The sequence below is a fragment of the Rhinolophus sinicus genome, linkage group LG05 (genome assembly GCF_036562045.2).
Source record: "Rhinolophus sinicus isolate RSC01 linkage group LG05, ASM3656204v1, whole genome shotgun sequence".
In the NCBI taxonomy this organism is placed as follows: Eukaryota; Metazoa; Chordata; class Mammalia; order Chiroptera; family Rhinolophidae; genus Rhinolophus; species Rhinolophus sinicus.
In genome coordinates, this window is record NC_133755.1 from 53,093,242 (window position 1) to 53,096,540 (window position 3,299).

Genomic DNA, 3,299 nt, shown 5'->3' on the forward strand with positions numbered 1-3,299 from the left:
TCTTGGACCTCCAGGTTTTCCCCAGCTTGCTGCAACCCCCGAGCGCTGCCCCGGGAACGGTTGGACTTCTTCCCGGGGCCCTGGGGCCAGGATCCAGGCTCCTCCCCGGGGGTGGTCCATCCCTGGGCCTGGGGGGCGGCCTCCGCAGAGGCAAGGGGCGGTCTGTCGGCGGCGGGTCTCTGCTGGGGCCTGGGCCCGGGTCGCGAGCTTCCCGGACATTGGCAGGTGATGTCCCTACCTCTCCGTCTGTCCCCTTTTGGGCCTAGGCGCGCTTCCCCTGGACGAACGCGCGAGTGTGCGCTTCTGGATTCGGGCAAATATTCCGGTCATTTACAAATTAAAGCACGCAGGGCGCGCGGTGGGGTGGGGTGGGGTGGGGGGTGGTTCCTCGTGCAGTTTTACTGGGGAGCGACAGGGAGGAGGGGCCACTGAAGAGACCCAGGCCAGGCGGCGGCGGCGGGGGAAGGGACGCTTAGGAGCCGTGCCCGCCTCGCGGGGCACTGCTTCCGACCCCTGCATCCGGACTAGGGCACCGAGCTCGGGAATTAGTTTGATTTAGAAGAACACGCACAGTGGGAAATGGGCATTCTTGAGAAATACTTCACATTTGTCAGGGAAAGCAGAGATTGAATTTAGCTGTGCGAAACTACTTAGGAATCTTTTGAAGAAATACCAACCTAAAAAAAAAAAACAAAACACTGAAGGAGGAAGAAGAATACAGGAATACATCATGTAAAGAAAGCTTTCCTTTCCACCCTGTGAGCGAAATGAGCAATCTCACTGGGCAGCTTGCTCTGAACTTCGAGAAGTCGCCCTCACCGATCACTGCGGAGTTAGCGCGCTGTGCTCAAGACCTGAGCCCGAGTGAGAATCGCACGTTCCTGAGCCGCAGAAGGCACAACCCCGCATAGGTACTTGCCGGAAGCACCTTACTTAAATCAAGCAAAGGAAGACGTGAGTGAGATTGCAAAAAGACTGAGCACAGCAATATTTTGAGAACATGACACCGACATGAATCTTTTAAAAAGCAGATATTGGAAAGGCACACCAACAAGCTCAAAAGCTTCACCTTTGGCAGAGGACGTTACTCCTCGGTTCTTCAAGAAATGCAACCATGAGCTGCATGAGTATTACCACCCTCAGATTCCCCACATCTTTCAGAAAACACGAGAGGTGGAAGAAAGGAGGACAGTGAGAACTGTAGAATCAGTGGAGACATGTAAGGGTTGACCAACAGGCTCTAGCAATCAGTGGGAAAGGCTTGGATAGAACTGTAAAGGCAGCTGAAATGCCACCGCCAGTAACAGAAGCTTTGACGTCGGGGTTTGAGCCTCCTGGACACATCTGAGGATGCAACTCAGCCAGTGGAGTGTATGAGGTATGACAATCGTCTTTCAAATTCCAGAGAAGGCAAACCGGAGGTCAAATCTGGTAGCAAATCCAAAGGAAAGTTATGTCTGGTCATAAAAATAAATAGGTCTCCCAAATAGAAAAGGGAATCATTTACTTTAGTGAGATCATGAGATCACCAAACCCCAGATTCACTGCTTCAAAAGACTAAAGCGTAGGCATGCCACACCGGAGGATTTCAGCCATCTTCCACCACAACAAAGAAGGAAAAAGCTACAAAATAAAGTCAATGACTTAAATAAAGATATCCAAATGGAGGTGAGGCAAAGAGATGGCATAACAAAGATGAAGAATGACTGTCTCAAGAATCCTCAGATGAGAGACCCAGCCAGTTTGGGTGACAGATAACAAAAGTCAGGCAAAAATATAGAACAGTGACTAGAGGCCCAGAAATTTGAAGTCGGGCTGGCTGAGGTTGAAGGCAGCCTCCCAGCACCAAGAGAACAGGCCTGACAACAGAGTGGAATGTCCAGAAACCTCAAACCCCAAATACACACAGGCTGGGAGAGCACAGCTGGCAGTTACATAAAGGAGCAAAGTCAGGAGAGTGAGCTGAAGGTTCTGGCCCCAGATTTTAATAATGAATCTGATAACAAGAAACCTCTTTGCACCATTAGGGACTTGTAAGTCTCTCCACGTATTTGAATGTCAGCATGAAGGCATCATTTCAGTAGTTGAAACAGAAACATTGTATGTTATAGAGGAAAATGAAGGTGACTGCACTTGGAGAAATGAAGATGAAAAGGGTCATGTTCCTACATTATTTGTCACAGTCTGTTTGGACAAAAATGATAGCGGTGCTAAGATGTGTATTTAATATCACTTTAAAAACTTTTTAAAACAGAACTGGAGTTGTTTCTTCCCACAACTGTGACTGTTACAGCTAATTCTTCAAAAAGACTGGATGGGGGCCGGCCCGGTGGCTCAGGCAGTTGGAGCTCCATGCTCCTAACTCTGAAGGCTGCTGGTTCGAGTTCCACATGGGCCAGTGGGCTCTCAACCACAAGGTTGCCAGTTGGATTCCTAGAGTCCCGCAAGGGATGGTGGGCAGCACCCCCTGCAATTAAGATTGAACACGGCACCTTGAGCTGAGCTGCTGCTGAGCTCCCAGATGGCTCAGTTGGTTGGAGCGCATCCTCTCAACCACAAGGTTGCCGGTTCGACTCCCACAAGGGATGGTGGACAGCACCCCCTGCAACTAGCCACAGCAACTGGACCTGGAGTTCAGTTGCTGTGCCCTCCACAACTAAGACCGAAAGGACAACAACTTGAAGCTGAACGGCACCCTCCACAACTAAGACTGAAAGGACAACAACTTGACTTGGAAAAAAGTCCTGGAAGTACACACTGTTCCCCAAGAAAGTCCTGTTCCCCTTCCCCAATAAACTTTTTAAAAAGACTGTCTGGGTGGATAGTACCACAGTACATGTCTTCATATAGTTACATAGTGGACTGTGGGGAGAGTCCCAGAGAACAGTTTCCAGGCTCTCGGTCTCACGTGGAAAGGTGCTGGCTCGGATAGTAGATGGCTGTCAGCTGTTACCGGTTAGCCATTAGCCACTAATACAACTGCCGTGGCTACACTAGCGGGTTTGTTGGTTTGTAGAGAAGCGGATGGCAGATTGCGGATTGTGTGGCTCCTGCTTCCTGTGTCTCCAACCCAGCCGCCAGTGAGACTATACTGGTATGACTCTCCTACCTATGGCTCCGTGGGAGTTCCTGTTTGGCCTCACCGTGTCCTGCGTTCACGTGCGGGGAGTGGGACCAGAGACCCTGCGTGACATGGACGTTGGCATCACACATCTGAATTTTCCTCAGCTGGTTTTGACTCTAATCAAGTTCCTCTTGCTAAGATGAAGTTTTACATCAAAAGCTGCCAATTACCAATT

At 50.1% G+C, this 3,299-nt stretch overlaps 1 pseudogene; it reads left to right on the forward strand.

Annotated features, from left to right (window-relative positions):
- The first annotated feature begins 516 nt into the window (after positions 1-516).
- LOC109457398 (formin-binding protein 1) lies at positions 517-2,268 on the forward strand (annotated as a pseudogene).
- Positions 2,269-3,299: the final 1,031 nt, after the last annotated feature.